Here is a 12,677-nt window from a genome sequence, read left to right as displayed (position 1 = left end):
TGTAAAAGAAAAATGTAATAAATTATTCTCCAAGAGTCTCAAATAAAAATATATTGTTTATGGGGCCCCTGGGTGGCTCAGTGGGTTAAAGCCTATGCCTTTAGGTCATGATCAGGTCATGATCCCAGGATCCTGAGATCGAGCCCCACATCGGGCTCTCTGCTCAGCAAGGAGCCTGTTTCCTCCTCTGCCTGCTTGTGATCTCTGTCTGTCGAATAAATAAATAAAATCTTAAAATATATATATATATATATATATATATATATATATATAGTTTATATCTATTACCATTAATGTTTACTGCAATTAAAAAAACAGCATAATAAAAATGCAAAGGTCATATGCTCAGTACATATTAAAAAATGTTACTCCTTTTAATTGAAGTCATTAAGTTTTGTGAAAAGCCCATTTTATAGTCTTATATTATTAACTCCATTACAAACTGGCACTTTTCCAAACAACTGTTCTTGGAGACACTGCCTAGATGTCTGGCATTAGGAAACTTTGACAATTACTCTCATGATATACTATCACAGTGAAGATTAAAATATGAGTGAATTCTGGCTAAATGAAAAAGAATGCAGAAATTCATAAAGAAACTTCTATATATAAAGATGCTCTTGTTTGAAACCTATTCAAAATATACAAGTATGTTTACATATTTAATAATATTATTTGGTATTTTGGCATTTTTACTAATATCCAATATATCAGAGAAATCTGAAAAAATATGAATTTCATTATTTTCATATATTTTTAAGAAGATTGTATGTAATTATTTGACAGAGAAAGAGATAGTGAGAGAGGGAACACAAGCAGGGGGACTGAAAGAGGGAGAAGCGGGCTTTCCCCTGAGCAGGGAGCCTGATGCGGGGCTAGGTCCCAGGACCCTGGGATCATGACCTGAGCTGAAGGCAGATGCCCAACCACTGAGCCACCCAGGTGCCCTAAAGCAATTTTAAATGTGGTTTAGGAGGACATACAAATGTAGTTAATGTATTAAATGGGAATCATAAACAAATTTAGAATAGTTTTTTCTCAGAAGAGATTTAAGAAATATATTGATAAATAAGATATTGGGGCTTCAATTATTCCATAATGTTTGCTTCTCAAAGAAAAAAATCTGAAATAATTGATACGGTTTCATGTAATTGAGGGACTGATACATGATTGATTTTTGTTTTTATAATGTCATGTTTTGGCTGATAGGCAATAGTAAAAATTTTTAAAAAAATAGTATGGACTAACATTTAGAAGTCTGTTTACTTTTGTTTTATCTTCAAATTTGTATGGCGAACCATAGAGCAGGTATTCATTTTCTTTCATAATACTGATATGACTTTTCTCATCTTGGAAGATTAGAAACAAAGATGAGAATAAGACATTGTGCTGGGGAAGTAAGTTTTAAATGCAAATATAAATTAAACAATATTCTTAACTGTTTTAACTAAATAAATCTATTTGCCTAAATAAGGTAGAGCATTTCATGTAATATTTAATTCAATCACTAAAACTGAATCTTAAAGCAATAACAATGAATGAAAGATGAGCCTTTTATTCGCCAAATTACAGAATTTAAAATTTGAAAAATATGGATGTTGTTAAAAATTTCAAATATGAGTGCAGTTTTCTCAATTTGTGTCCCAAAACAATCACTATATTTGCTTTATAAAAGGGTAATACATTCTATTGTTGTGTGTTTGTGTGTGTATTTTCTACATTGTAAAATTTTTTTTTAAAGATTTTATTTATTTATTTGACCGAAATCAGAAGTAGGCAGAGAAGCAGGCAGAGAGAGAGAGGAGGAAACAGGCTCCCTGCTGAGCAGAGAGACCGATGCCGGGCTCGATCCCAGGACCCTGGGATCATGACCTGAGCTGAAGGCAGAGGCTTTAACCCACTGAGCCACCCAGGTGCCCCTACCTTGTAAAATGTTTAAGAGAAAGCAAAATATTTGTCTACAAGGCTTCATAATTCCTTTGGGCTATGTTCAAGTCAATATATGTGGAATATCCAAGGGTGTGTTTACTGGAAATTTAGAAGAATCAAAACTTAAGTTTCATAAACTGTAGCATTTATTTTTCCCCTAAAATACAGGAAGCTTTCTCAAATACTCTTCAAATCAAAGAAATGCCTTGCATGACAAAACTAAAGACAATTTATTACCATCATTAAGTGTCCAAGGTGGGCTGAAATGAAAGCATAACACACACACACACACACACACACACACACACAACCCCAAACCCTCTCAACCTCCCAAAAGTTCACAGTCTCCTGAAACTGAAGATTCTTAATTGATATTTTCAGATAATTTTTGATAGATTTACATACATATTCTGAAATCCAGATACATTTCCAATTGCTTTCAAATATGAACCCTTCTCTTAAAAAAGGAAGGTATATATGTGAAAATCAAACATCTTTGACTTAGTAATACCATCTCTAATGTTTTCCTTTTGAATACAATGATGGTTTTTGGACCTAAGTATGTGTGTTTTAAAGTTTTTTACTTAAACTTTGATTTCTAATGTATCAATTGATTTAATTTGATTTTGACTTATTATTTTCTTTTTATCATGATTTGTGTACTCTTAACTCCCATCACCTATTTCATTCCCCACCCCCCTTTTTCTCTGGTAACCATCAGTTTGTTCTCTATAGTTAAGAATCTGTTTCTTGCTTTCTCTTTCTCTACTTTTTTTCTTTGCTCCTTTGTTTTGTTTCTTGAAGACTACATATGAGTGAGATGATATGGTATTTGTCTTTCTCTTACTGACTTGTTTTACTTTTTAACACTTGAACTCCATCCAATCATTGCAAATGGCAAGACTTCATTCTTTTTATGGCTGAATAATAGTCCATTATGTACATAATGAATGAAATTGACTATTATACAAAATATATAATATTATTTTATAATATTATACAAAATATAAATAAATATATGTCTATAAATATAAATAAATATATATTTATATTTATATATTTATATTATACAAAATATAAATAAATAAAAATAATGAAATGGACTATTATACAAAATATACTATATATAATGGAATAATATAATTTATGTATATTTATATTTATATTTATTTAAATATAAATAAATACATATTTATATTTATACAAAATATAAATAAATAAAAGAATGAAATGGACTATTAACAAAATATACTAATATATATATATGGAATAATATATAATGGAATATAATGGAAATAATAAATCAATCAAATCTGGCCTGGAAACGACCTAGATGATAGGATTATTAAGCAAGACGATTACAATGATTATGAAAATGCATTTCAATTATTATTAAAGTGTACATTTCATATCAAGAAGATGCAGGAACTATATAGCATGTTAGAAGGAATATGGAGCAGTAAAGAAGTCCCACATCAAAATTATATAGACAAAACAACAATATCTAGCATATCAGAAGGTGGTAGGTGGGGGATGAAATAGGTGAAGGGGAGGGCGCCTGGGTGGCTCAGTGGGTTAAAGCCTCTGCCTTCGGCTCAGGTCATGATCCCAGGTCCTGGGATTGAGCCCCGCATCGGGCTTTCTGCACGGCAGGGAGCCTGCTTCCTGCTCTCTCTCTCTGCTTGTCTCTCTGACTACTTGTGATCTCTGTCTGTCAAAAAAATTAATAAAATCTTAAAAAAAAAAAAAAGAAATAGGTGAAGGGGATTAAGAATGCATTTATCTTGATGAGCAATGATTAATGTATAGACTTGTTGAATCACTATTTATATATTTGAAATTAATACAACAATGTATATTAACTATACTGGAATTGAAATAAAAACTTAATTATAAATAAATATCCCTTAAAAAAAAAGAAAAAGAAAACCCTACAATACTTAAGCTAAAAAATTTAAAAAAGATAATAATTAATTGCAATATGTGAACTTTACTTGAATTCTTTTCAAGAGAAAGATGACTTTAGGAGATATTTTGGGAAGAACTGGTGAAATTTTATTGTGGACTGGATACTAGATAATGTCATCAAGCTGTTGTTAATTTTTTTCAAATTGATTATTTTATGTAGGAAATAGAAGTTATCTTTAGGAGATATATACTGAAAGTCTACAAAATATACTATAAGAAATTAACAACAGATTATACCTTATAAGAGAAAACAATTTTAAAACATAGAGATAGAAATTAAAATGAAACCAGGAAGATAAATAAATAAATAAATACAACATCAGTGAGTTGAGTCACAACTTGAAGCACTCTCATATAGGTTAAACTTTAGGAGTTCCTTTAGGAGAAGAAAGAAATGGGGTAAAAGAAGGTATCTGAATAAATGTGGCTGAAAATTTTACAAGTTGGGTAAAAATAATAAACTTACAAATACGCTAAAAACAAAAAAGGAATAGGAAACACAAAGAAAACTAAATCAAGTCACTGTGAAATCGAATAGCTTAAATCCAGTGACACAAATAAACTCTTAAAAGGAGTACACACACACACAGACACACATTTAAACATATGCACACCGTCCTCAACCGGTGCATGTCTTCATGCATGCAGCACTACTCCTGGACAGCTCTGAGTGTTGCAGCCGTGCAGGCCAGACCCATCCAGGGGAGTGCCCCTACCACTGCCCACACTACCATGCCCAGACTGCAGAGAAAGGGAGCATCTTAAAAGGAAGATTCTACCCCTTCCAAACCAGTGGTGGGGATTATTAACCCTTCTCCAAAGGTCAGGAATATCATGGACAGCACTGACAAATTTGTGACCAGAATCAAACATAAATTTGAAACCAAGATACAACAGAATGAGATCAACTCTCGGTTCAACTTCCTGAACCCCAATGACCCTTACCATGCCTAGTATGTTACTAGGTCAGTGAATTCAAGGAGGGGAAGGTTCAGGAGGCTCCAGCCACCATCTGCAAGGTCATACAGCAGCAGCGGCAGCGGCAGCGGCAGCAGGCTACCCAGTAACAGCTGCCTAAGAATGCCCAAGCCTAGGTGACCCAGGAGACCATCATGCCCAAAGAGCCCCTTGGAGTTTGGTGAAGTCAAACCACAGCATGTCCCTCATTCTTATAATCAGCCTCCATCTCAGCATTTTACCTAGATGTGATGAAGCTGATGACTCAGTCTGTGGCTAGGAATGAGCACCAGTTTCTCACACAGCCGATCTAGAAAGAACAGCACACCTGTCCGTTTGACTTCCTCCACTTGCAGCCCAACTTTTCAGCTATTTCACCAAGCTGGCAGAACATTATACCAAGATATTAATTCCCCTCAAAGGCTTGTTTACAAAGCTTAAAAAAAAAAAAAAAAAAAAAAAAAAGGGGGGAATTTGGGACCAGGTTTGTTCCTGAGTGGAGTGAGCCAAGTTCTAAGAGGAGAAAAGAAAGAAAGAAAAGGAGAAGAAGGAGCAGGTGCCCATTTGCAGATCATCAGATCAGTCAGCGTGATTTTGTGGTAGTGGAAACAATAGATTTGAACTTTTCTCTCTCCACCACTCACAAGGAGCTGGGGGTCCAAATCCTCATTCAGGAGCAATAGAAGAAAATTGGGGAAAGTGAGGAGGTCAAGGTGGAAGTCAGTCTGATGAAGAGGTTGAGAAACAGTGCAAGGCCAGGTAGCCTCCATCCCAGCAGATCAGGACCACCCAATGCAAGACATAGATGATGGCTCAAATGACGATAGTTCAAATGATGAAGGGCAAAAACTACTCAACCCCCAGAGATACCTATGCTTCCATCTCCGTCCTTGACTCCAAGCCAACTCACTGCACAGGACAGACCCCAAGATTTTTCAAGCCCTGCTCCAGATGAATATCTTGTGTTCCCTATCTTGGGGGACAAGATTCTGACCAAAAAAAAATACAGGAACTCATGGGCATCAGGCTCAGAGGACAGCAGCATGGGACCCAAGTATACACAAACAAATTATAGACAGAGTTACAAAGATAAGATAAGTCTCCTTATTCTCTTTAAAACTTCTCATTGAAAATAGTATAAATTAGGAGACAGAGGAGAAACAACTTAAAGTACTGAAAGGAAAAAAAAACTGCCAATTTAAGAGATCTATCTCCTGTAAAAGTATCTTTCAAAGTGAAGGAAAAATGAGGAATTTTTTTCAGATATAAAAAGCTAAGAGAAATAATAAACAACTGAGCTGTACTAGAAAAAATACTAACTGAAAACCCTCAAGTAGAAGGAAAATCATACAAACAAGAATGAAAACCACAGAAAAGAGTAATTGTGGGGAAATATAAAATGCTTTAATTATAAATCTCTACACAATGTAATGAACTGATTAAGCCAAATTTAAAAAAACAACACATCATGTGACTTATAATACATATAGAAGTAAAATGTTACAACATGAACATCAAGGCCAGGAAAGGATAAATGGTAGTATATTGCAGGAGATTCTTATAATTTTATGGGACATAGGATATTGCTTGAAGACAGAATATGATAAAGTACAGTGCTGTACTTATATGACCACTAAAATAACATAGAGTTATAGGCAAGAGGCAAAAAAGGAGATAAAATCACAAGAAGTTATTACAAAGAAGGTAGAAAAAGAGAAAAAGGAATAAAGAAATAAGAAAAATAGAAAACAGGTGTCTAAGTCATAGTTTTAAACTCAAACATATCAAAATTATGCAAAATATAAATTACCTGAACACTCCGATTAAAAGGTAAAGACAGTAATGATAATTTTACAAGTACATTAATTGACTCTTAATTGCAGTTAGAAAGAAAAAAATTACATTTCCAAGAGAACAGTGTTGGTAGGCCTTAGAAATCTCTGCAGCATATTGTTTGTTTTCCAGTGATGGTAGCCACATTTTGCTAAAATAATCTCAGTGATTAGACTGTAATGTAGGCAGTACAAAAAGTAAGGGAAACTCTGTGGGGAACCAAATCAAATGAACAAACAAAACACCAAGGCCCTTGGAACGGTGACTGCCACATAAAATGAAATAATTGTCGAAGAAAATGTGTTTCTTCTTAAGACATCAGGTTGACAAAGGTGATAGAAAAATGCATTTGTACTTGTTGGGTACTTTTCTCAAAATTATTTTAATGTTGGTGAAATGAGCTCAATAATGCCTGTTGTGAATATTTTTCTCACTTTTTTAAACATATGTCTCTTTGAGGTGAAGCTTCATATAATGGGGTAATGAAATAGTAAGCATACATGAATATTGTAGTGGTTTTAAGTTAGAATTTCCATTCCAACTTTTTTGATAGGTTTCGTACTTCAGTAATTTACAAGGTTCCAAAAAGTTCTGGGAACCTTTATTTAGAAAGTTGTATTTGGAATTGAGATAAATAATAGGCTTTTCAGGCACACATATGATTTCTTTCAGTTGATTTTGAGTCGTGAGTCTAACTTCATGGGAGTAATGCATCAATTTTTACCAAGAAATCCTTAAAGAAGTAAATCTTTTTTGGCAGCTAAGATTTAAAAGCCATCAGTAAAATCTAGTGCCTTGGCAAGATGCTATTAAATGGTGAGCTAATTGACAAGGATTAGTATAGAAGCTTTAGCTGAGTCACGTGGTTTTGGCTCATCAAGGAAGAATAAGGCATGGAAGAAATAAAAATCTTTATTTTATTTAGGACCAAACTAAAACTAATGAAATGTTGCTGTCCAAATTCTTGAAATTGCTACTGTATTCTTATCTGTGGAACTTTTTTCTCACTATTTTCTATGCCTGCAACTTCCCCTGTATCTTTTTTTTTTTTTAAGATTTTATTTATTTATTTGACAGAGCGAGATCACAAGTAAGCAGAGAGGCAGGCAGAGAGAGAGAGAGGAGGAAGCAGGCTCCCCACTGAGCAGAGAACCCGATGTGGGGCTCGATCCCAGGACCCTGAGATCATGACCTGAGCCGAAGGCAGAAGCTTTAGCCCCCTGAGCCACCCAGGCGCCCCTCCCCTGTATCTTCAAGTGGCTTACTCTCTTAGCTAATTCATGTCTCTGTTCAAATTATAGTCTAAGAACTTTGTGAACTCTAATGAAAACTGCACCACTTATTCTACTCTATTTTTCATCATTGTTATTATTGCTTCTGGAATTTTGTTTGCTATGTTACTCTTGTGCATTGCCTATATTATCCAGTAGATTAAAAGCTTCTTGAAGGCAAGTAAATTATCTTTGAATGTCACATTTACACTCAACAGTAAAGCATCACATTACATAGTTAAACAGCAATGGTACTTTCTCCAACTGAGATGTTTAGGAAATTCTTAGAACTTAAAAGCTGTTATTTTTGCATGAATTTTGGCCTTTTCACTAAGGACTCAAAGTCAGATGTGAATAATTAAGAACAATGCAGCATAACCTGGCTTGTCCTGAGTAGTTACTAGTCAAAATATTCCATACGTGTATACCAAAAAAATTCATTTTAGTAGATATTAATAAAATGGAAATAGTAAGAAGGAAAGCTGTTAAATTCCAATTTCTTCATCTCACAATATGACTGTTTCTTGATATAAAATCTTAAAGCTTTTACAACATATTTTAATACACACCTCCGATTGAGATTTGTCATTGTTAACTGTGTGAGGAAGACTATTGTATTACACTGTTGACACCGGAGGTCACCAATGAAACATATATCTGCTGGCATTCATCTCTGCTGCAGTCCCCTCCCAACAAATCTGGATATGGCTTCAGTTAATAAACTTTAACAGAGGGGAGCCTGACTGGCTCTGTTAATGGAGCGTGAGAACCTTGATATCAGCTTTGTAAATTCGAGCTCCACATTGGATATGGAGATTACCTTTAAAAATATTCAAAATCTTAAAAATAAATAAATAAAATTTAGCAGAAATAACACTACGATCCTTGCAGGTCTCAGCCTTTAGAATCCTGACAGTTTCTTCTTTTGGAACCCTAAGGACACATGGAAGAATTTTATTTGTCTGGCTGGAGAGACCATGTAGAGAGACATGGTGGCAAAGCCCCATGAAAGGGAGGGGATGCTAAGCTCATGAAGAGAGTTGGCTAGTGGTATCTGTTTCCCAGAGCTGCAGGAACGAATTATCATAAACTGCTCTAAAACAACAAACTTACTCCCTCACAGTTCTGGAGCTCAAAGGTCTGAAATCAAATTTTCAGTGGGGTTGGTTTCTGCTGGAGGCTTGGAGGGAAAATCTGTTCATGCCTCTCTCCTAGATTATGGAGGTTATCAACTGTCCTTGGAATTCCTTGGCTATAACACGGACTATTTCAATATCTTTATATAGTGTTCTTTCCTGGGTGTGTCTCTTCTGTGTTTTTGTGAGTCTCTCTCCTTTCTCTTTTAAGGACACCAGTTTTGGGATTTAGGGTTCATCTTAATCTGGCATGACTTTATCTTAACTAATTGCTTCTGTAATGACCCTCTTTTCAAATAAGGTCATATTTTGAGACTGTAGATAGACATAAATTTGGAAGGGGTTACCATTCAACCCAGTACACCATTCACCTCAGTGATCCAGCTGATTCTAATCTCTACTCTCCATCCGAATGCAGCTACATCATAAGGGTGGCCCAGCTGATCTCAGCTCACCCTAAAAAAATCCTGTAAGAAGGGGAGGGGGGCAAAATGGGTAAAGGGAATCAAGAGATGCAAACTTCCAGATATAAATTAAATAAGTCTTGGGAATGTAATATATACCATGAAGAGTACAGTCAACAAAACTGTATTAACTTTGTATGGTGACAGACGTTAACTGGACTTACTGTGGTGATCATTTCATAATTGTATATAAATGTCAAATGGCTATGTTGTACACATGAAACTAATATAATTCCATACATCAATTATACTTCAATAAAATTAGAAAAAAGAATTATGTAAGAAAATAAAAAGAATTGTGTTTACATAACTATGTTTTGGAGTTACCTGTTATACAACAATATATAATAGAAAGACTGGCTAAAATTCTTCCCCTAGATCTCTTATAGACTCATGTTGAAACTATTTAAATAAATGAACAACTAAGTGACAGTAAGAATGGATAAGGTCTTGGTTTCTCTTTCATATCACAAGGGTGAGCTACAGAACCTGAGTAGCTATTTTTCTCATGGTTAATCAATAAATACAGTCAAGTTGTAAAAGCATCTGTTTATGCTAGCTAATTTTACAGTCAAAGATTACACATGATTGAAATGTCCTTTGGGGGGGAAAAAACAAAACAGTAGTATTAGTCAACTTGAACTTTTGGTTATTGATCAACCATGCCAGGATTAGCTAGTGCTTATTTAATATAGCTTTATAAAATGTTTATGTCAGTGTATCTTAATTTACTTTCAGTCACAACAGTTAAATCAACAATTTCAATATTCCCTTCTAAGTATGGATATAAACTAGAGAAAACTCCTCCCTCAACCCCCACAAAAAGCATTTATGTACATGATAACTTTACAAAAGTAGTCCTTTGGTCCGTTTTGTTTTGTTTTGTTTTGTTTTGTTTTAATATGGAAGATGCGGTTTTGGGAACAGCTGTTCCCTGAGTTTGTTTCTTCATTCATATATGTATTTAGCCAGTTTTGTATTTTTAAGAGCTTGAATCTTCTAAAATTTTATTATTAAAAGCAGAATAACTTACTGTTGAACAACTTCAAGGATCGGTTTTTAATCTATTTGCTTCTTTCTTTCTTTAGTCTGACTTCCTGTCTTCTTTCCTATCTGCCTGCCTGCCTTTCTTTCCTCCTTTTTTCCATCTTCTTTGCTTCCCCTCCTTTTACCTTCTCTTCACAACGCTCCCCCCCCTTTCCTTTCAACAGATGTCATTTTTAAGACAGAGTTGTTCTTTTTCTGGTATAAAAATCCATAAAATTATGTTCTAAATTCATGATTAATTTTCCCTGTAAAAAACATCTGGTACTAGGGGTACCTAGGTGGCTCAGTTGGTTAAGTGACTCTTGGTTTCAACTCAGATCATGCTCTCAGGGTCCTGGGATTAACCCCCGCTCCCATGGGCTCCATGATTAGCAGGGAGTTTGCTTGAGATTATCTCTCTCCCTCGGTCTCCCTCTTGTCCCCCCATGTCTCTCTCTAAAATAAATAATCTTTTAAAAATTCTGGCACTAAGTTTTCATTAGTCTTACTAAAAATATTACAACATAATTTTCCAAAATTTTGTGAAGATATAAAAGTTTAATAAAGAATTTAGATTTCTAAGAAAATATAAATGACTAATTCAGTACGTTGGCTGGAATTCAAGTAAATTTAACAAAGGGGAAACTCAGTCCTTATTCTTCACTTCTAACAACACATTTTCCCAAGAATACTGACACAAAGAACTGCATGTGCTCTCTTTAAAAATGATGTTAAATTTTATTCATCTAAAAATATATAGGCCCATGAGTATTTTTTTTTTTTTCTGGATGTTAGATTTGCATATGAAAAGTTGTAGAAAGTGACCACTTTTCTCTCTCCAGGAATGTACACATGAATGTGTTTTGCCCTCATAGGAGCAGAACAATTACATGAAAACAAAAAGATAATTTTATTCCCTACTCTGGTTCTTTAAGTACAGGAAGAAAAAAAAGCTCTTTCATTGGCTACTAGGGACCATTCTTTCTGATCTTCAGCCTGAAAAATCAATGGATTTTATTTAAAGAAATTCTAAGAGATATGTAGATATATATCTGAAATTTCACTAATGTGTTTTAACTTTCTTTACTCAGGCAGAAGTGGCATTTCTTTTATTATTCTTTGGAATCACATAAAATCACCAAACACAACTATTAAATGTAATAGCTGCACACATTAGAAATTCAAGGTTGAAGTAACTAGAATGAAACAGCAGATTTTAAAGGAACAAGACTGTCACTTAGTGTCAATGTTACAATTCCATTTATCAGCTCCATTAACTTAATGGTAAAAAAAAAAAAAAAATTCTCCATACTTTCTTCTCCCTGGTGCATATTCGCTCTCATACACATCTAAACTAATGCTAATAGAGAGTAAAGTGATGCTATCAGCATTCTTTTATGTAGCTTTTATTGTTTTCCATAAAATTCTGTCACTGGGATAAAACTAATGATTTTATACATCTGGCCCAGCCATACAAACTTCAGTTTTTACTCTTCTTATTTTCATTCAACCCTTCTTTTCCACTCCTTTAACTTAGAGTGCTTTTGTCACGTGAACGTTGAAATACCAAAAAGTCAGAAACCTCATCAAAGAAAAACAAGTGCTTTACTACCTTTTGATTCTCTATCTTCATATGAAACATTTTAGATAACTATTTACCTCTCCAGTCCTCATTTATATTGCAGACAGCTACACAATAGACTTTCTGGTATTTAATGCTGAAAAGCCCAATTGGTGATGTGTAGTAAAATTTTACTGCTTGTCTCAGTAAAAAAGGGAGCAATTCCTATACCTACTTTGCAGTTGAAAAGTTCAACCTTTATCTGTTTAGCCAGCTTTAATTCAAGAATAGGTCTCTTTCCACGGAGAAGAGAATTGCTGAGGCATCAAGGCCTTTCTGGCAATCCCGGTACAAGCTGATTTGCCTGCTGATGCTCATGCATTTTTTCCCTGCTCTCAGGAAGTTTTTATTGTTTTATTTATAAAGAACTCTTACCTGATAAATTTGTCAATAACTCATCATTTTCTGGCTTTACCAATTTTTTGTAGGTATTAGATTACAAATATTAAGTATGCCATTTTATTACTCAGTG

The 12,677-nt window shown here is 34.3% G+C and overlaps 1 pseudogene; it reads left to right on the top strand.

The window, feature by feature from the left end:
• Positions 1 to 4,527: 4,527 nt before the first annotated feature.
• LOC111150981 lies at positions 4,528 to 5,984 on the top strand (annotated as a pseudogene).
• Positions 5,985 to 12,677: the final 6,693 nt, after the last annotated feature.

The sequence above is a fragment of the Enhydra lutris genome, unplaced genomic scaffold, assembly GCF_002288905.1.
Source record: "Enhydra lutris kenyoni isolate GAN:26980312 unplaced genomic scaffold, ASM228890v2 scaffoldscaffold25, whole genome shotgun sequence".
Classification (NCBI taxonomy): Eukaryota; Metazoa; Chordata; class Mammalia; order Carnivora; family Mustelidae; genus Enhydra; species Enhydra lutris.
The sequence above is the reverse complement of the archived record's forward strand: the minus strand, read 5'-3'. Positions and strand labels throughout refer to the sequence as shown.